The following is a 21,895-nucleotide window of genomic DNA, read 5'->3' as shown; positions in this document are numbered from 1 at the left end:
TGTCCTGATTTTTTTACAATATCTGCAAATGACTGAAGGCAAATAGGAAGGGGTCTGAGTGGACTTTGAGTTTTATTCTAAGTCTAATTTCTGTTCTTCATCTTACTAAGGGAGTCCCTAAGGCCAGCCATTATACCAATAAGACAATGAGAGCTCTCTAAAAAGAATTTTTTTCTTTCAGATACAGCCAGTTTAGGGGATCCATCATCTGGCCATTGACAAGTAGGATCTCATCTTAATCTCAATAATGACTTAAACCAATAAGACTTTTTAAGGCTTAACCATAGATGAAAGAGGCATCCCCAAGGAGAGTGCACAAATGCAGCCCTCACAAGATCCAGAATGTTCACTCCTAAAGTTAGCCTAGGAAAGATCTAGCCACAGATGGGGTGCAACCCACATTTCTTTCTGGCTAAAGTAGTGACAAGGAAGGTTGAGATGACAAAGGCCCCTTATGGACTGGAACCCCTTATGACAAATTCATCTGAGAATTGGCACAGTTGGACAAAGAGAATGCTGACTGTTGGAGCCACAGCCTGTTGGGCTACCTGCCAGATTCATGCTGGTATATGCATCCTCCGGTTGGCAGAGACCAAAGAGAATATTTTCATTGGTTATAAAGCTAAGCTTTCGGGGCGCCTGGGTGGCTTAGTCGGTTAAGCGTCCGACTTTCGCTTAGGTCATGATCTCGCGGTTCGTGGGTTCGAGTGCTGACAGCTCAGAGCCTGGATCCTGCTTCAGATTCTGTGTCTCCCTCTCTCTCTGACCCTCCCCTGCTCATGCTGTCTTTCTCTCTCTCTCCCCTAGAAATAAATAAAAAATATTAAAAAAAAAAAAAAAAAAAAGCTAAGCTTTCAAGATGGAACAAGATGAGAGGAAAGCCAAAACCAGACCTAATGGTTTTCCATACCTTATTACAAAGACACAGAAGACAGAGGCAAAAGAAAACAATGACTATCTCTGGGAGGGAAAGGATCAATAGAAAACACGAGTACCCCTAACAGGGGTGCCTGGGCAGCTCAGTCAGTTGAGCTTCTGACTCTTGATTTCAACTCAGGTCATAGTCTCATGGTTCGTGAGATTGAGCCCGGCGAGCCCCCTCTTAGGGAACTTAGGATTCTCTTCCTCTCTCTCTCTCTTTCTCCCACTCATGCATATGCACAGGCGTGCACACACACTCTCAAACATTTTTTAAAAATAAACTTTAAAAAAAGAGTACTCATAACATATTTTACCATAGTTTCTAGACCCAGTGAGCTAGTTTCACACACATTTTCTCCTACTAATCTAAATTTAGATAAAGAAAAGGCCTCTCACCCTCTCAACTTTCCTTAGACCTTGCAGGCACAGATACAGAATGTAGTTAGAATTCTTGTACTCTGCCAGGTTTCTGTCAGAAGTCCCAGGATCTTTGAGCTACAGCAGTCCCAGGGTAAGCAACATCCAGTCAGTTAAAATTTATCCTAAGAACTACTTCAAATGCTGGGAAAGAAATTTTTTTCTCTACCCTTCCAGATTCTTTTGGCTGGTCTAAGAAATAAATTTATTTGGGACAGATTAACAAGAGAAAATCAAATTTAATTACTTATATACAAGGGTTCCATAGGAATGTGAGGCCCACAGGCAGTCAGGCAGTTAAAGTTTATGTGGTGCCTAGAGCCAAGGAGAAAGGGTAGGGGGTCTGGGACTTCAAAGGGGAAGGAAGACAGTTCACAGGAAGATGAAAAAGAGCAATATGTTTGGTAAAGAAACACACAGAAACAGGACATAGGAATTTTAACAAACAGATTTTGCCAAGTTCATCCCTGTCCACCACTCCTAGTTCATAGTATGCTGTGCTTATCTGTGGCAATAACTCTCTAGAGGAGGTCCTCTATCTAAATTGTTTTAGGCATTTAGGCAGAAAGTGAAAGGTTCTTCCTGAGCCTTCTGTTCCTTAAAAATAATCAGCCTAAAATAATCTATATGCCAAAGAGATCTATTTTGGGGGTGGCAAAATTTGCTCCCCTACAACATAAAAAAAGAACCTTTGTCTTGTTAAGACCACAAGATTCATGGTCATGTCCCTCAATCAGTTTGTAGGTAGGAGTGGGGGTTCTTTGGAAAGATCCTCACCTGCTCTTTCCCTCAAAGTAGAGTTTAGCTGTGGAAAACTTAAAGAAGGCAAATGTTGTTACTCAATACAAAACTGAGCTTTGTCCAAAAGGTTTAGATTTGCTTTAATCAGTATCAGCCAAGGAATGGCACAAGAAGGCAGAGGGGCCATGTAACATTTTGTTCTCTCCTGGCGCCCCTGTCTGATTTGGTTTGGCTGGCTGGGCCAGAGGATACAGGTGAAGTGTCAAATCCTTTGGGCACAAAGGGGCCACTTGGCTTTGGACTTCAGACACCAAGAAAGTGCCTGTCTTCTGATCCCCTCTGAGCTCGAAAGAAAGCAAATCGCTTCATAAGTTACTGTTTGATCCATTAAACGATAGAGATAACCATTTGCCTGTTAGCGTACCACCACTTCACATATGGTCTATAGAAAATTTAGGGAAAAACCTTTTCTCCCAGTATCAAGAAGTAAATAAATAAAGTAAATGGTAAATAATAATAAACAATTAACCAGATATTCCGGATCCAGGAGCATCTAAATGGGAAAGCTGTCACACACACCCAATTGCTGATCCTTCTCTTCATTGATGCTTATGCATGTACTTTTAGTAAATGGAGAAGGATAATATGAAAGCTTAACAGAGAGTCCCCTTCCCTCTCCCTGTACACCTAGGAACAGTTGAATAAAAAGCCAAGGGAATTTGATTCTGAAGGTCCCTGAAGAGCTGGAGAAATCTCTTCACTGGGGACCTGACCCCAGGAGGATCAACTTAGAGCCCCAGTGGTCAAGCAACTCGGGAACCAGTGCTGGAGGGGCAAGACCCAGCAAGTGCCTGTTGCCTTGTGGGAGCCCCAGGAGAAAAGTGCTTGCAGCCTAATCACAGGGGGCTCGTCCTTTATAGACTGAGGGCCACACCTAGTTTTGCACCTGGAAGTTTGACCAATTAACCGTGCATGGTTTGTTAAGGAGCTGGTTTGAGAAGACAAATAGCAATTAAACTTTTGTCCTTTCATTTTTTTTATCTTATCTTGGAGGAGGACTGAAGATTGCTGGTGATTTGTTCCATTCCTCACCCTTATGTTGCCAGGTGCTAAATCACCCAGCTGCTCAGAATGAAGTACATGCTCCCAGCTAAGCCAACAATTTTTTGAGAGATTTAAAAATTTTCAAATATCAGAAGCATCACCATAGTACTAGGAAAAATCAGGACACTAGAGGATTTCTTTACTTTCATAGTGTTTTTATTTTTTCATTATAAATGTCAAGACGGGAGGAGAAGCATTATCTTCTCAGAGCTTCTCAGAGGCCCTGAAGGATCCTAGTCAGGCCCAATACTCCAAAGTTACCTGAGTGCCCTGGCAGGGAAAGTAGCGGGAGAGGCCTGGGCAACCAAAGGAGGGACTGAATTCCGGGAAGAAGAGGGTGCCTCTCATTCCAGGAACTAGGAACACTGACCTTGGATTTTTGGACGGCAGATTACAGACTTCAAGAAGTTGTTTCATTTTTGTTTTCACTTTTTTTATGAATAATGGATATATTACACTTGAGAAGCATTTAAACCTTACAAATTAAAGCTAAAGTTCCTTATGACCACTGCTGTCTATTCTTGTTTCCTCCCCTTTCCCAGCAGTAACCTCTGTGGTCACTTTGAGTGTATCTCCTTCCAGTTTTTTAATGATTTTTACTTACATATATGCCTATACTTACAGTATTGTTCATATATTTCTGTGACGTAAATACAATCATACTGTATGTATTGTCCTGCAAATTACTTTTACCCCCAACAACATATCTTGAGAATGACCAATTAGTACTGCAGAGAGCACCAATCTGCCAAACTGGTGTAAAGAATACTTCAAAGTGGAAACATCTTAGCTAAAGAAGGTGATGAAAGAAATCTCATCTGAATTTCCCTTATCTGATCAGGATAGAGCTTTACTAGAGTCAGCTGCCAGCATTCTCCCCCACCAGCCCCTTGAGACTGCAGGGAGGCGCTGACTTGGGCATTGGGAAGTTCCAATAAATTTGTGTAAACAAGTCTCACCAGAACCATACAACCTTTGAAACCCAAATACAGTGGTGAAAAGCTTTGACATGCCTCTGTATACATGTGCAAAGATATCTTAGAAAACAGGAATTGCCGTATCATGGGCTGTATGCTTTTTAGATCCTAGACACTGGTAAATAGACTGTGGAATGTGATAAGTGTTTACCAGCCAGTCTTCTAAAAAGTGGGATAAGGGCTGATTTGTAGCATTTGCCCTTTATCCATTGTGTGAGTTCTCCCTGCCCTGGCTGATTTCAAGCCACTAATGTGACAGTAAACTTGGAATTGGGAAGAGAGATGTATGATCAGTGCTTGCAAGCCAGTATGAACTGAGTCTAGCACAGTTACCAGAATCCCTTAAACTCAGGATGCAAAGAGATATTGGCAAATAGCCCACTAAAGTAGCCCAACCAGTTTACACTTTCACAGTGTATGAAAGCATCCATATGAAAGTATCTCAATGTTATTATTTTTTTAATGTTCCATTCATTTGAGAGAGAGAGAGAGAGAGAGAGAGAGAGACAGCGTGAGCAAGGGAGGGTCAGAGAGAGAGGGAGACACAGAATCCAAAACAGGCTCCAGGCTTTGAGCTGGCTGTCAGCACAGAGCCTGATGTGGGGCCCAAACCCACGAAATGTGAGATCATGACCTGAGCCGAAGTCAGATGCCCAAACAACTGAGCCACCCAGGTGCCCCGAAAGAATCTCAATATTAACACACTTCTTGCCGGTGTAATGAGTCAAAAACAGTATTTCATTTTGCCTTCATTTTGCATTATCTCAGTCATGAGTGAGGTTGAGCATGTTTTCTTTGCTGTTTTTATTTCTTCTTCTGTGAAATGATCCTTATCCTTTGCCTGTTTTTCTTTTGAGCTGCTTGGTTTTTTCTTACTGATCTATAGGAAACTTTGATATAGTCTGAAAACATATTATCCATCAAATTTTCAATCTATTCTAGAGAATGAAATTAGAGGAATATTTCCAAATTTTATTGAGCATCTCCTATACAAATATACCCATCAAGGGCTGGAACTGAGAGTGGAAAAAGTACACCAAACTTTTTGATTGTGCACATCAAACTGTGTGTACTTGTTTAACATTGTGGTAGGGTCAGTTACACACGTACCAGTAATACTAATAAAATGTAATTACTATGAAAAATATTGTATTTTGACTCAGCCTAATTACCATTTTTTTTTCACAAGCATCTTATCAATCCTCACTTCTCTGAGGGTCACACAGGTCACTGGACTTTTTTCTTAGGGGAAGACACACACTAGCACTTCCTATTCTCACTGAAGTCTTTTGTGAGTCTTCTATGAGGCCTCATCCCTCATCTACTTTTCACTGCTAGCCCGGAACTGAAAAGGTGGAGTGTTTTTCTCACAGGCTGTTTTTCCCTAAAAACGACTGACTGCACCAGCTTTCTGTCCTCTAGGATAAATTAAGAACCCACAGTTTTTCTCTGGGGTGGACAGTTCCCAGAATCCCTCAACTGCAAGATGCAGGAGATAGCCTGTTCTTACTAAGGCAATCCTCTGCAGGTAGGAGGAAACAAAATAGAGCTGTTACCTTTTATGGGAATGATTATCTGCAAATGCAATTTTGACTGCTTCTAATTTGCAGCTCAGAGTTTTCATACTTGAACCAGACATCAAAAGTTTTAAGTTGAAAGGACATTAAATAGTACCAGGTGGTAATGTAGATGTTGGGTAGGGCAGCCCTTGAATTTCCTCTCAATTTCCCTAGCATTATTGCCCTTCCTCCTTTTCCCCACCACAATGCCCAGTAATGGTTTTAGTGAATTCCGAAAGAGGATCTTGATTCTTTGAATTTGTACCAAGCTGGAAACAGTAGCTTTGGCAATATGTTGGAATAGCAGTAGACTTTAACCAGGGATGGACATCACAGTCCCCTGGGAAGTGTCTAATAAACATGTCAAACCTGCTGAATCAGAGTCTGAGTGGCGAGCAGGCACGTGCATTTGGCAAAAGTTTACAAATAATTCTGATGTGCTGTCATGACCAGAACTGCTACCCTGTTCTAGTGCCATTCGGTGGCAAGAATCACTCTGAAGACATTCAGAGTAGGTGTTGAGAAACATTTACAGCAATTTCACAGAGTATATCTGTTAATTGTAAGTAACTTTGGCCTTGTATTGTGCCTATCTTTTTTCATTTTATATTTTACAAAATTACGTTTCTTCCAAAATTATCAAGCTGTGGTAGATGGAAATTTAAAAAGTGGTCCTTCACAGATAGTTTGAGAAGCACTGTTCTAGGCTAGTTTAGCTGTGTCTAAGTCAGACAGGCCCAACTAGAAATTTTCTGGTTTTATATTTTTATGATCTTAAGTGAGTAGTTAAGTCCCAGTGATCTCATCTGGTGGGTTATTGAGAGGATTAGAGATCAATGAATGTATCTAAAGCACTTAGCACAGTGTCTGACTGTAACAGAAGTTATCGGAAGCCCATCATGGAACAGTTCCTAACAAAACTATCTTCCGGTTGGCTTTTGAAGAATACACAGAATCATAGAACATAGTGAGTGAATCTTTTTATTCAGGCTCATGTATCATATTCTAACCAAAATAGAGTGCATGGCATGACAGAGATTTGAGTGACTTCTATACAACCATGAGTAAGGGGGCTTATTGGCCATGGCAGTTATAGGGCCAGACTCTGGTTAGCAGACCTCCTCTCAACATCTTCCTACCTCCTCTCATATTCCCCCTCCCGCATATTCCTTTTCTCTAGTCCTTCTCCCAAAGATCCCAACTGCTTTTCATTTCTTAGAAACACCGTCTTTTTTGTTCCTGATGGAGGGTAAGAGGGGAGGGGGGGAGGTGTGGAAATTTCTGGCCACTTTAGTCTAGTCTCCTGTTCAAGCATTGAAAAACCAGATCATTCATACTGGGCCAATTAACCTCCTGCTGGCATCACTCTTGTGTCCTTGTCGTGCTAAAAGAGCATCTGTCCCTTCTTTTGACTTACATTACAAAGAGCCCCTTTCCCTTACCTTCACATTGGTAGGCACACTGTCTTTATTCCTGGGAGCACTGTGATATGATGGTCAAATACGAGTGTTTTGGCACCAGCAATTTTGGATTCAGTTCTGACTCTGCTACTTGTTAGTTGTGTGGCTTAAGGAAAAAGTAATTTTTTAAATATCATAATTATAATTAGGAACAATACGAATGTGAGCCCCTTGGTCCAACCTGAATATTCAGGAAAGCAGAATAAAATCAGAGGCTTTAACCAGCCATCTTTTCTTGCAGGATTCACAGTTCTTTTGGATAACAACACAGACCACTGGCTTGCCCTGGCTGTAATTCTGAATTTCTCTGTTTAGGTTTTTTTTAATTCAAATCAATGTGATTTAAAATTCCTCTGTCCCCAGGGTGGCTCAGTCATTTAAGCATCCAACTTTTGATATTGACTTTGGCCATGGTCATGGTCTCACAGTTGGTGGACTCGAGCCCCCATGCTGCACTGACAGCTGGAACCTGCTTGGAATTCTCTCTCTTCCTCTCTCTCTGTCCCTCCCCCACTCATTCTCTCTCTCTCTCTCAAGATAAATAAATAAACTTTAAAAAAAAAAACCCTCTGTCCCTAGTATTTCCTATAAACCAGAAGTTAGGCCTATAATCTTGATTAGCTCAGATAAAAATTTTTCCCCATATTTCAGACTTCATCTCAAATGGTACACTCTTTATGTCAGCTCTTCCCATTATTCAGACCCATATTCTTCTGTGCTTTTCTTTCATAGCATTTATCACAAGTTATTTCTGGATTTTTTCCCATGGATGTTGTCTCACTTACTGGGCTATAAATTCCTAGGAGGCAAGGATCCATATTTGCATTTTCTTACTGTTGTACCTCTGGCACCTAGCATGGTACCTGGCTTCTTGTAGCAGTTAGTAATATTTATTAGATGAGAAAGGGTACTATTTCATTCATTCATCTCCTTTAGGGAAGGAACTGCCTTACTGATGTTTGTGGTCCCAGTATCTAGTTGATACTAGTCCCTCCATAAAACTTTATTGCACAGGTCCACAAGTCCTTTATGGTATGAAAGAGAAAGACAGGAAGATAGGTCTACACGGAGGTCAACAAGATGGAAAAAAATAGATCTCTATCACCAGTGAACTCTTCTTGCCAAAAGTGTTAAACCTGAATCTAGTCAAGTCTCCAGACCTAACTTTTAGTTTGCAGAAAATAAAAAGAAGAAAATTTGGCAACACTGTGAAGAAGCCGTCAGACAAATCCAGAAATTATAGAATATTCTGCAAGACTACTGGCCCTAGATAAAAGGTGATTAAAAGAAGAAGATGGGAAAACTATTCTAGATTAAGAGATTGAAGAGACATAATATCCTGATATATTATATGGTCCTTAATTGGATCCTGATTAGAAAAAGGCAATTACAAAGGACACTTTGGGTACAATTGAAGAACTTAGATGATACTTTAGAATTATTGTTACTTTTTTTTTAGAAATATGTAGAAACATGTCCTTATTCTTAAAATATGTATGATAAAATTTCTAGGCATGAAGTACCATGATGTCTACAATGTATTTTCAAACAATTTAGCAAAAATAAAATACATATATATAGATAGATAGATAAATATGGTCAAATATTAATAACCACTGAATCTGGGTGGAAAGTATATAAATGGTCACTGTATGATGTTTTTTGTCTATTTATGGTTTATGGATCAGGGGGGTCAGGTTTATTGAGGTATAATATACATAGGGTAAATTCAAATTTTTAAAATTTATATACTATAAGGTTTTATGAATTTTGGCAAACACATTCAATCATTTAGTTACCATCACAATCAAGATCTAGAATATTTCTATCACCCTCAAATTCTCCCTTACCTATTTATAGTCATCCCCTCATCCTAGCCCCTACCCTCGGCACCACTGATCAATTCTCCATCCCTATAGTTTTGCCTTTTCTAGAATGTCATATAAATGCCTTTGAGTCTGCTTCTTTAGCTTAGTACAATAGTTTCGTAGCTTTGCTGTAACAAAGTACCATAAACTCAGTGGCTTAAAATAACAGAAGTTTATTATCTCACAGTTCTGGATACCAGAAGTCCAGAATCAAGGTGTCAGAAGGGCCCTGCTCTCTGGATGGCTTTGGGGAAGAATGTGCTCATGCCTTCGTGTTAGCTTCTGGCAGTCCTTGGCATTGCATATCTTGCAGCTGCATAACTCCAGTCTTTGCATCCCATGGTATTCTCCCCATGTGTTGGCTCTGTCACTGTATGCATTCTCCCTGTGTGTCTCTTATAAGGACACCAGCCAGTTGGAGCAAGGGCTCACCCTATTCTAGTATGACCTCATCTTAACTAATTATACCTGTAATGACCCTGTTTCTAAATAAGTTCATGATTTGAGGTATTTAGGGGTTACAACCTAATATTTTTTAGCAGGAGACACAATGGAGCCCTTGATGCCTAACATAATACATCTGAGATTCATCCATGTTCTTCCATGTTATCAGTAATTTGTACCATTTTATTGCTATGTAGTATCCCATTGTATGGATCTACCACACTGTTTATTTATCAGCAGAAGGACATTTGGTCGTTTACAGTTTTAGGCAGTTATGAATCAAGCCACTATAAATATTTACTTATGGATTTTTGTGTGAACACAAATTTTCACTATTCTTAGGAAAATACCTCGAGGAGTGGGATGCTTAATTCTTCTATAAGAGACTGCCAAACTTTTCCAAAGCAGTGGTACCACTTTCCATTCCCATTAGCAACATATGAGAGTTTCTGTTCTCCATATTTTCATCAACACTTGGTGTTGTTGGTTTTCTGATTATAGCCATTTCAGTGCATGTGTTGTAGTATCTCAATATAGGTTTTAATGTGCATCTCCCTAATGACTTAGGATGTTCAGGATCTTTTCACATGTTCATTTGCCGTTTGTGTATCTTTGGTGAAGTACCTGTTCAAATCTTTTGTCCATTTTTATTAGGTTATTTGTTGTCTTACCATTGAGTTGTGTGTTCTTTGTATATTCTGGATGCAAGTCTTTTATCAGGTATGCATTTCAAAAGTATTTTCTCCTAGTCTGTGGCTTGTCTTTTTCTTAACAGTGTCTTTCAAGGAGCAGAGGCTTTTAATCTTGATGAAGTCCAGTTTATTTTTATGGATCATTCTTTTGGTTGTCATTATACATGTTTTTCAACTTTTCTGTGGGTTTAGAATTTTTTTCTTTTTTTTTTTGGCTGCTGAAGAAATGAAACTTTTTATGATAAAAAGTTGGGAGAAAAAGGAAGACAGAGACAGCTTGAACAAAAAAGCAAACAAATATTAAAAGGCAAACTATAACAAAAAGATAAAGTTCTTTTTTATCACTCTCTAAGTTTGCTCCTTTTCACTCTTCAGTCCTCCACAGATGTATCCCTTACAAACCCTCTGTTTCTTCTTCAACTTCGTATTTAATCAATCTCTGAGAGTTGTGGGGTTGTGGGGAAAGGAATGCTTCCAGAATATACCAGAGTTCCTGACAGGGAGCTTTGGACCTGTCCCGGGAAGTACCCCTGAGGCTAGAGTGGTAATGACCGAGACTCACTAGCCTCAGCAGTTAGAGTTCATTTTGGCTGTAAAATAAATACCCAGTTCTCGTTAAAAGTAGTCTCTGAGACTGTGGAGGGACAGTCAACTCTGCTGCTCTCTGGGGCCTGACTTAGTGCTCCCTCAGCCATTATCTAACCATTATCTAACCTCAGGCAATTGTCAGGCCTCCCTGCCTCAGCCAGACCCGGTGAGAAACTTACTGAAGTTACAGAATCTGTGGCCTGAGAGGTAGCCTTCAGGACAACTACTAGTAACTGTTCATCTTGTTGCATGTAGAAGTCCTCCAAAACAGAGGATGAGCAATGGGGATTCCAACCTGTGAACTGGCTTTCTCTCCACCTGCTTCCCCCCTTGTCTTCCTGCTGTACACACCTCTGTCATTTCTCTTGGGCAGAGATTTGTCTGTCACATCCTATTCAGAGACTGTTGGTCTCTTCCTCCATTCACCACCTCTATGATCCTTTGGAGTTGGTTCCAAGAGACAGCAAGAATCTAGGACAGACTCCCTGTAATGTGTTTCCCATGCCCTGGGAGAGAAAGACTTAGGACATTTTTTGGATTCTATGTCATGACCCTCTGGTTTCTCTTGTTTTCCCTGCTGCTGTGCTTATTCTGCCAAAAAGAAAAAAGTTGGAAAAAGATGGAAGGTTAACTCAGTTTGGGTACCATTTTCTGATTACTGACCTGAGCTTACATCAGAAGTCCTAGGTCGGCACTGTAATATATTAGATTCTGGATGATTTTTGGACCGGATCCTTCTGGATAGTCTTTGGAAGATACCAACCTACCTAAAACTATTTTGGATTAAACCCAATATTGTCTCCAGTCCAAAGGTAGGCCTCTTCCCAGGGAAGAATGCCTCTCTTTATCAGGGCCACAGCTAGCCTTGAACCCTGCTGGCTGCCTTCAGGCATGGGTGATAGATGAATGAAAAGGTTCTCTAGTCACCTCCTCCTGGTTTTTCTTTTTCTTTGTCACTGGCTTCCCAAAGTTTTCTCCCTGCAAATCAGTCACACCCTGTCTCATGCCTACTTTAGCCATATTGGAATTTCCTCGTGACCCGTATTCTCTCTTCCCTAGTCAGCTTCAGGTACTTCCCCAGCACTACCAATTCCTGGTCCCACATCTCCTACTGAGTACAGCCAATCTCTGCCTCACTATTGGTACATGGTTGCTGCTCCTATTAGAAGAGCTGGTTGGCACAGCACTTTTAGAAAGCACCATCAGGGCACCTGGGTGGCTTACTCAGTTAGGCATCTGACTTTTGATCTCAGCTCAAGTCTTGATCTGAGGGGTGTGAGTTCAAGCCCCAAGCCCTGCATTGGGCTCTACACAGGCGTGTAGCCTTCTTAGAGGCAAAAGCAAAACCAAAACACACCATTAGACACAATCTTACTTAATGCTCACCCTAACCTTGTGAAGTAGGTACTATTATTTCCATTTTTCAGGTGAAGAATCCGTGGCTCAAAGAAGTGAGGTGACTTATCCCCCTATAACACAGCTGGTTTTGAGAGCGACAAAACTAGGATTCAAACCCAAGCCCTTCTAAGGAAAATAAGATGTATGTCTATACTTGCTTTTATAAAATATCTGCCTGTTGGGAGAAGAGAACTGGGTGGTAGAGGGGCAGGGAAGAGGCGGGGAAGCTATATACCATTCTGTGAGCCATGTTAATGTATTATCCATTTAAACAAACAGAAAAGCTTGTCCCTGCCTTACTTCTTTAGCCTGATCTACTGACTCCTGTCAGTGCCCAGCTTAATAAGCCATTCAGCTGAGTTCATCAAGACAGTGTGCTTCTGGAATTGACAGTATTTGGCTCTTAAAATTCAAGCAAGGGGGCGCCTGGGTGGCTTAGTCGGTTAAGCGTCCGACTTTCGCTTAGGTCATGATCTCGCGGTTCGTGGGTTCGAGCCCCGCGTCGGGCTCTGTGCTGACTGCCAGCTCGGAGCCTGGAGCCTGTTTCAGTCTGTGACTCCCTCTCTCTCTGACCCTCCCCTGCTCATGCTGTCTCTCTCTCTCTCTCTCCTAGAAATAAATAAAACATAAAAATAAAATAAAAATAAAAATTCAAGCACGGGTTTCAGTCTTCTATCATGAATTCATTCTACATTATCTAACACATCCGATCTCCCTTAAGGGGAAAAAAAAGATGTATTTTCCTAGTCAAAGCAGACCCATCTGCAGCTGTCTGGGCATCGCACCTCAGCCAGCCTGCTAAGGTGCTGACACTGCAGAGAAGCAACAGTCCAGTGTCGTCTGCCACTGGAGGGTCTGGGATGGTCCACTGTTGGAAAGACTGAGAATTTTTTGGCAGGCTGGGAGATTTTTCCCTCTGTTAGATTCTTGGTCATATCAAGAATCAAGCTTGAGGGGTCGGGATTTCCAGAAGGGCGAGAAAGGAGGTCAGCAAACCTTTTCCCCAGCAAACAATAATGTAAAAATTAAAGTCTCTGGAAATTGTCCTAAGGTCATACAGCAAATGAGGAAACATTCATTCAAGAAAATCTACTAAGTCTCAGTAAGAATGGGGAAAAGTTACGGCATTTGAGACATGGACAAGCACCTTTACCCCTTCTTCCAGTTTCAGGTTCTGGTAGTTCTGCCTCAGGCATTATACTCCATGTGAGTGCCTCCAGGAAGACAGAGGCTCCTCCCCAGAATCTCAGTCTGGGATCACAGTTTAACTCCAGGAGGGTTGGGCTGCCAGTTTTCTCACCCCTCTCCCATAGCGTCTTGTTGCAAAAGCTCCATGGTAGGCAATCACAAGAGAGAGGACTGGGTTTCCCTTCCCTGACTCGGTTTTCACTCATAGAAATGGGATCACTCATGTGACTGGAGGGAATGTAAAATGATGCTACTCTGGGAATCAGTTTAGCAATGTCTTAAAAATCTAAACATACAGCTACCAAACAGCCCGGCAATTGCAATCCTGGGCATTTATCCCAGAGAAATGAAGACATATGTTCAAACCAAAACCTGTACACATATGTTTATAGCAGCTTTATTTGTAATAGCTCAAAACTGGAAATGACCCAAATGCCCTTCAACCGGTGAATGGTTAAACAAAGTGGTTCATCCATACAAGGGACTATTCCTCAACAATAAAAGGAAACAAACTATTCATCATGCAACAATCTGGATGAATCTCCAGAGAAAAAAACAGTGAGTGGGGAAAAAACAATCTCCAAAGGTTATATACTGTATTCTTTCATTTATATAACATTCTTGAAATGACAACCTTATAGAAGTGAAGAACAGATTAATGGTTGCCAGAGGTCAGAAGGGGTAGGGGTAGGAGGGAAGTGGGTGTGCCTATAAAAGGGTACATGAGGGATCATAGAGATAATGGAAACGTTCTGTATCTTGACTGCATCAATGTCAGTATCCTGACTGTGATATTGTAGTACATTTTTGCAAGATGTTACATGGGGAAAACTGAGTAAAGGGTATATAGGATCTATTTCTTACAGCCATATGTGTATCTGTACTTATTTCAAAATAAAAAGCTTAATTTTTTAAAAATTGGAAAAGATTTGAATGGACATTTGTCCAAAGAAGATATACAGATGGCTAGTAAGTACATGAAAAGATGCTCAACATCATGAGTCATTAGAGAAGTGCAACTCAAAACTGCAATGAGCTAGGATAGCTATCACCAGAGCCAGACAGTAACAAGTGGTGAGGAGGATGCAGAGAAATTGGAACCTTTTTACACTGCTGGTGGGAATGTAAAAAGGTACAGTCGCTTTTGAAAACAGCTTGGCAGTTCTTCAAAATCATAAACTTAGAGTTACCACGTGTCCGTGTAATTCTATTCCTAGGTACATACACAAGAGAAAAGGAAATATATATTCACCCAAAACTGCTTTTCAGCGATAGAAAGGAATAACTGATGCATGCCACAACATGGATGAACCTTGAAAACATACTAAGTGAAAGAAGCCAGTCATAAAAGACCACATACTCTATTTAAATTTATTACATTTATAATTATATTTGTATGAAACATCCGGAACAGGCATATCTATAGAAGGAAAATGGATTAGAGGCTGCCTACGAGCAATCTGTGTGACTGCGAATGGGGAGAGGATTTCTTTGGGAGAGAATGAAAATGTCTAAAACTAACTGTGGTGATGGTTGCACAAACCTGTGAACTTACTAAAGAACATTGACTTTTACACCTTAAAGGGGTCAATCGTATGGGATGTGAATTGTATCTCAATAAGTGTTTTAAAAAAGAAAAGAATCAAGCTTGAATCCAAACCACTCTCCGATTAGTGTTTTGGAGTGTAGGATTTGTGTATCTCTTATGGTTTATCAGTCTTTCATTTGGTTCTCCCACCCTAAACATTTGCCTCTTGCCTTGAAGAGCAGGAGCCAGACATAAAGTGCTACAGCATCTGAGCAGCACTATAAACTAATGGGCACTCAAGTATTTGGAAAAGAAGATAGGGCCACCCCTGGGAAGTCAGGTGGCAGCATTAACATGGCCCAGGAGAACAGTAAAGCCTGTGACTTGAGAGATCTGGTCCCAGTTTGAGGCAGCTCTGTCATGGCACTGGGATAAACCACAACCACAAAACTTAAAGAACCTAAAAGGTCGTTTCAAACTGCGGCTGTCTTTCCCTCATGAAATGGTGGCACCGTGGCCATTCCCAGAGGCTGAGTGGTTCAGGGGATGACTCCATGCTAGCATATCCCTACATGCAACCAGCCACGGCTTCTTCGGTAGCTATGGCTCTCCTAGTTTCACATGATGGGCCTGTGCAGGGTTTCTCTTACCTCCTGAGAACATGGGAACCACAAAGGGATCTTAGGTCTTCTGAAAGACCTTTGCATAGGAAGTTGAAAGCTTTCACCCACCATTAAAGAGATACATGTGCTGTGACAGGACTTGGGTTTGTATGTGAAGGAGTGCTGGGCATCTATCTGGTCATGAAGTCCTCAATCCATTATTTCTGCATGTTCCCAGACTGTTTGAATCTCCTGTGCAAAGAGGGCACTCAGTGATTTTTAGTAAATATCTGAATCTCTGCTATGTTCCAGGCACTGTATAAGGCACATTAGTGGACAAGGTCCCTAACCTTAGGTAGCATGTATTGACAGGAGCACCACAATATATATTTATTCATCAGTTGATTTTTCTGTCTGAGAAGCTGGCTTCATCACATCTTTGCAAGTTATCATCAGAAAGTTTTTGAGATGAATAGTGCTTATCTATTGGAGGAACAGGCAGACCATTTGTTATGTTTTCTAGAAGGGTTAATAGTCATCAGCTAGAGTCCTAGACTACTGGAAAATCCTTCTTAAGGTGTTTATTTAAGTGGATAAGCCACTAAAAGCCCAGTAATTGAAGAACAAAATAGTGAAATGGAAAATATGGGAATATAAATTGAACCAAAAACTTTGAAGACATCATATGGGAAAGTCAAATGACTTTCAAGAGTGCTTTTGAAAGAGTACTATTGCATCTGAGTATTAGAAGCTGAGATCATTCTTTAAAGCAAAATCTAATTGTTGTGTATGATAAACACTCATTCGGCTATATCTATCTTTTCTGCTCCTTTTAACTAACCAGTTTTTGTTCTGTTTTCCTTTTTCTTGTTCTGTTTTATATGGGAAAATATTTTAATTTTTAAATTTCTTCAAAGCTTTTTTGGAATAGGGTTGGGTGTAAATAAATACTTTTTCAAAAAGTCAGAGCAGAGTATAGACAATAGATGTCCCCTGGGGTGAAAGTCAGGAAGGGCAGGGGTGGAGAAAAGTATGCCAGGAAGGACAGAAGTCCCCTGACAGCATTATGCCTCTATGAGGTCCTGAGCACAGTGTTCTGTGTCATTTCAGACAAAACAGACCTTTGTCTAAAGCATTATTTTTTTTCAAAGCCAAATATTTGTGATACATCAAGGTCCTCTACTCCTTAGATAACTGAGATTCAATACCTGCACAGTTACTGAACTGAGCATGATTTTATCCATATTCACAACTCTCAGTAAATGGAACTTCATGCCCTAGGCTTAATACAATAGACAGAAGCCGAGGAAAATGAGAACTTGGATGATAATCTAGGACTCTTTTTTAACAGAATCTAGTAGGAAAAGATAGGATGCTCTCAGGTTGAAAATCAGTTTCATTTTGCCACAGGTGGGCCTTTGTTAGCTTTGCCCTACTTCTTTGCAAAACACAAGCAGACTCTGAACCCCTTTTTGGAGACCCAGAGGGTAAATGCCATTTCTTTTACCTGCAGTTTCAGACAGCCAAGTCTTGGCCTCTGCTGGATCCAGACTGAATCCAGTAATTTCCTTCCCTTACCCTTTCATAGACCCGTTGGGTTTTGTTTTGTTTTGTTTCCCTCTGAACTCCACAGAGATTTCCCTGACATAGGTTCCTGTTAAGGACTCAGGGTTTATCATCCAACACACATCATTACCGGTGAACTCACAGAGCTTGTCAGAATGTCATGGGAAGGACTGGTATCCTCTCATGCCCGAATCTTGCCTCTCCAGTCCCTTGTATGTGAGAACTGGGTCTTCTCCACCCTCAGAGACCCTAACGTGGAGCCAGGCCTACAGGAAATGTTAACCAGTTAGTACTAGCTCAGTTGTTTTAAGATATTTATGGTTTTCCATGAAAAGTATGTACAGATTGGGGCACCTGGGTGGCTCTGTCTGTTAAGTGTCCAATTCTTGATTTCAGCTCAGGTTACCATCTCCCAGTTTGTGGGTTTGAGCCCATATCTCACTGCGCTGAGCCTCTGTGCTGACAGTATGGAGCCTGCTTGGGATTCCCTCATTCCCCCTCTCTCTGCCCCTTCCCCCTCTGTCTCTCAAATTAAAGAAATAAACTTAAAAAATAAGTATTTACACATCTATCATAATAACTGAGACAAAATTAGTGATAACACTAAATGCTGGGAAGGATGTAGGAAAACTAAATTACTTCTACATCACTGATGAGAATGTAAAATGGTACACCCATTCTGGAAAGCAGTGTGGCAGTTTCTTACAAACCTAAACATGTACCTATGACCCAGTAATTGGGTCCAAATATTCTTGGGTATTTATCCTAGAGTAATAAAAACCTATCCTCGGACAAAAACTTGTATGTGAATGTTTACAGCATATTTATTCATAATAGCAAAAAAGAAAAAATAACACACATGTCCTTCAACCATGTGAATGGTTAAACAAACTTAGGTGCTTCTACATCATAGAATCCTATGGAGCAATAGAAAAGGAACAGACTATTGATACTCAGAGCAACTTGAGTGGATCTCAAGGAAATTATACTGAATCCCAAAAAAGCCCATCCTAAAAGATACATACTGAATGATTCAACTTACATAACATTTTTTACAGTAACATTGTGAGTTTTCTTTTTTTTTTTAATATAATTTATTGTCAAGTTAGCTAACATACAGTGTATACAGTGTACTCTTGGTTTTGGGGGTAGATTCCTGTGTTTCATTGCTAACATACAACACCCAGTGCTCATCCCAATAAGTGCCCTCCTAAATGCCCATCACCCATTTCCCCCTCTCCCCCAGCCCCCTCAACTTATATAACATTCTTAAAATAAGTAAGTTTTAGGGGCACCTGGGTGGCTCAGTCAGTTAAGTGTCCAACTTTGATTTCAGTTCAGGTCATGATCCCAGGGTCATGGCCTCGCATTGGGCTCCACACTGAGCATGGAACCTGCTTAAAATTCATTCTCTCTCTCTCTCTCTCTCTCAGCCTCTGCCCCTCTCCCCAGCTTGTGCACTCTCTCTATAAAATAAAAAAATTAAAAAGTAATAACTAAGTTTTAGAAATGGAGAACAAATAAGTATTTGCCAGTGATTAGGGATGTAGGGAAGGGGTGCTGGATGGATGTGATTGTAATAGGAAACAAAAGGGATCTCTGTGGTTCTTTAACTCTTTTGTATCTCTACTATGGTAGTGGATATACAAACCTATTCATGAGATTAAACTGTATAAACACACACACACACACACAAGTAAAAGTTAAACTAAAGAAATCTAAGGGGATGCCTGGGTGGCTCACTCAGTCAAGCATCCAACTTTTGATTTTGGATCAGATCATGTTCTCACAGTTTGTGAGACTGAGCTCTGCGTTGGGCTCTGTGCTGACAACGATGTGGAGCCTGCTTGGGATTCTTACTCTCTCTCTCTCTCTCTCTTTCTCCACCCCTTCCTCAATCTTGCACATATACTCTCTCTCAAAATAAATAAATAAACATTTAAAAAAAAGAAATCTGAGCAAGATTGGTGGATTGTATTCATGAATTGGATTCATGAATGGAGTGGACTGAATTCATTGAATATGCACTCAATATTCTATTTGTAATATTATTTTGCAAGTTGTTAACACTGGAGTAAACTGAGTAAGCAATACATAGATTTCTCTATATTCTTAAAACTGCCTTGGTAGATGGAACATCTCTATTTAATTTTAAAATAATTTAAAGAAATTTTTTAGGACAGTCTTAGATTTAGAGGCTTAGTATTTAGAAAGTACAAAGAGTTCTTATATACACCACATCCAGTTTCCTCTATCATTAGCATCTCTCATTAGTATGGTACATTTGTCATAATTAATGGGCCAAGTTTGACACATTCTTATTAACTAAAGTTTATGCTTGCGAGTTCCTCAGTTTTCCCCTAATGCCATTGTTCTATATTAGGACCTACCCAGGATACTATCTGATGTTTTACAGTTATATCTCCTTAGGGTCCTTTTGGCTGTGACTATTATTTTCAGACTTCCTTTGTTTTTGATGACGCTTTAAAGTTCTGAGGACTTCTGGTCAGATGTTTTGTAGAAAGTCCTTCCATTGCGATTTATCTGATGCTCCCTCATGATTAGACTGGGGTAATGTATTTTGGGAAAGAAGACCACAGAGATGAATCACCATTATTATCACATATCATATCAAGGTACATACTATCAACATGACTTATCACTGCTGATGTTGCCTTTAATCACCTGCCTGGGATAGTGTTTGTCAGGATTCTCTACTGTAAACTTTCTCTCTCTTCCCCCCCCCTCTTCTTTCCATACTGTATTCTTTTGAAGAAAGTCACCATAAATAGCCCACATTTAAGGAATGGGGAATTATGTTCCACACTTAACATCAATTACTTACAATTCTGCATGAGAGATATATCTAACCTCCTCAATTTATTTATTTAGTCACTTATGTATATCAGTATGGTCTCATTAATATTTATTTTATACTTAGGATTACAATAGAAGGCTATTTTATTCTTTGTGTTGCTCATGTTTCAGCTTTGGCCATTAGGAACTCATTCAATTGGCCCCTATATTCCTATACGACCATCACTGTGAAGTTGATTTTTGTTTTTGTTTTTTTGTTTTTAGCACTTTCTTTTACTTTCTGGCACTACAAGTTACTCTAGGCTCAAATTTTATCTTTCCTGTCCCATTCCTAGCATCACCCTTTTCTCCAAGGAGTCCCGATTCCTTTTATTGGAGACTGTTATTAGAAACCAAGATTAGGCTCTAGGCGTGTTCACTGCTACTGGGCTGTCATTTCTTTTAAACTCTCTCAGTTGACAGAGCAAATAAATATAGATGTGTATACTAACCTCTGTATATACACATGTCTATAAATATTTCTATCTGTAATCATCTGTATCTATATTAAGCTAAACATGAGTTCACATTGGTATTCACATCACTCATTTAATTCTTCAATTCCAGTATACATATATAATGGTTTCAGGATTGCTAACCTACAGCCTCATGGGAAATGGTACTTACATATATTTCCTTTACTTTTGGTCTTATAAATGTTTATTTATTTTGAGAGAGTGTGAGCAAGGGAGAGGCAGAAAGATAAGGAGAGAGAGAATCCTAAGTAGTCTCTGCACTGACATATGCGGGGTTCCATCTCATGAGATCATGACCTGAGGCAAAATCAAGAGTTGGATGGTTAACCCACTGGGCCACCCAGGTGCTCCTGGGTTTTTTTCTTAAGCCATTCTAATAGGTATGTAGTGTATCACATTGTTGTTGTAATCTTCAATTCCCTAATGACAAATGATGTTGAACAACTTTTCATAGGCTTATCTACCATTTATAGGTCTTTTTGGTGAGATATCTGTTTAGATCTTTTATTCATTGTTTAATTGGGTTGTTTGTTTTCTTACAGTGTTTTAACAGTTCGTCACATATTTTAGATATAAGTTCTGTATCAGATATGTGCCTTGCAAATATTTTCTCCAAGTCTTGGGCTTTTCTTGTCATTGTTTTCTTTGAAGGCTTTGAATTATATCTTTTATGAGCCTTTATTCCTGGATCTTTCTTTTAAACGTTTATTTGTTTTTGAGAGGCAAAGAGCATGAGCAAGGGAGGAACAAAGAGAAAGGGAGACACAGAATCTGAAGCAGAGCTGTCAGCATAGAACCCTACACGGGACTCAGGGCTTGAGCGCATGAACCGTGAGATCATGACCTTAGCCAAAGTCAGACACTTAACTGACTGAGCCACCCAGGCACGCCTTTTATTCTTGAATCTTGACTAGACTCCTTAGGCTTAACCTTCTGGCCTCAGAAATTTTGGCATTACCTGTTTTCCTCCTACAGTAATTAGATATGTATTTTTATTTGGAGTTTACCTGATGAGTACCTTTCCACTCAAGTCCATTCATAACAGACATAGATAACTATACTAAAAATCAACAGCAGAAGAAATACCAAGAGGCCATCTCAGCATTAAGACATACTGCTATGAATGAAGTAAACCAAATATTCCTTTTTGCAGCCAAAAGACTTTACACTAAAAACTGATTATATATAGACATACTAACACCTAGCATTTGTTTGTGATTTTTGACGTAATTTTGACTATTCTTTGATACCCAGTATTGAGATGTTTAAAAAAGTGCATTGAATTTCTCTTAGATTAAGTTCTATTAATATTGTAAATGTTCTTAAATATTAGTTATTAATGGAAAGAATAAATAAAATGCTGTGTTACCAAAGAAAAATAAAAAATAAATAAAGGGAATGAACTATTGATACATGTAATAACTTGCGTAAATCCCAAAGGAATTAGGCTGAGTACAAAAAGCCAGCTCAAAAGGTATAACAAAATTATAGAGATCGAGAACAGACCAGT

General features: G+C 39.9%; 1 pseudogene; it reads left to right on the top strand.

Moving 5' to 3' along the window:
- Positions 1-6,042: 6,042 nt before the first annotated feature.
- Positions 6,043-21,564, top strand: LOC120237167 (annotated as a pseudogene).
- Positions 21,565-21,895: the final 331 nt, after the last annotated feature.

This window comes from Hyaena hyaena, unplaced genomic scaffold (assembly GCF_003009895.1).
Source record: "Hyaena hyaena isolate Hyena2069 unplaced genomic scaffold, ASM300989v1 scaffold_173, whole genome shotgun sequence".
In the NCBI taxonomy this organism is placed as follows: domain Eukaryota; kingdom Metazoa; phylum Chordata; class Mammalia; order Carnivora; family Hyaenidae; genus Hyaena; species Hyaena hyaena.
Note: the sequence above shows the minus strand (reverse complement) of the source record. Positions and strands in the feature narration are given on the sequence as shown.